Below are 448 nucleotides of genomic sequence, written 5' to 3'. Positions count from 1 at the left end.
CAAATAGTCAGACAAAATTGGTGTAGAATTTATATCAATATATTCATCTAAGAAACAATAACCACAATGAAGAGACCAGCAAGACCGAAAAGACAGCAGATAAAGAATGCAACATAAGCTTTCCATATCACGTCCATATCCGCGTTCAGCAAGCATGCAAATGAAGCGGTGCCGACTCATCCGAACTGCATTAATTGCAACTAATCCAGTAATGGCCCGTCTCTTCCGCTTGCATCTGCAACAGAGGCCCTTTTGATCAATTGATGCAGGCGGATTACACGGAAGATAGTCAAAGACAATATCTTTTAATCGCTCTGTATGAAGCAATGACTCAAAAACGCGTTATTGCTGCATGGCGTGTTGCATCACTTCTTGTGAATATATTGTTCATTAGTGATTTTGATTCTCCTTTTACTAGATTCAGGTTTGTTTATCGGCAACACGAGAT

This window comes from Penaeus monodon, chromosome 21 (assembly GCF_015228065.2).
Source record: "Penaeus monodon isolate SGIC_2016 chromosome 21, NSTDA_Pmon_1, whole genome shotgun sequence".
Classification (NCBI taxonomy): Eukaryota; Metazoa; Arthropoda; class Malacostraca; order Decapoda; family Penaeidae; genus Penaeus; species Penaeus monodon.
The sequence above is the reverse complement of the archived record's forward strand: the minus strand, read 5'-3'. Positions refer to the sequence as shown.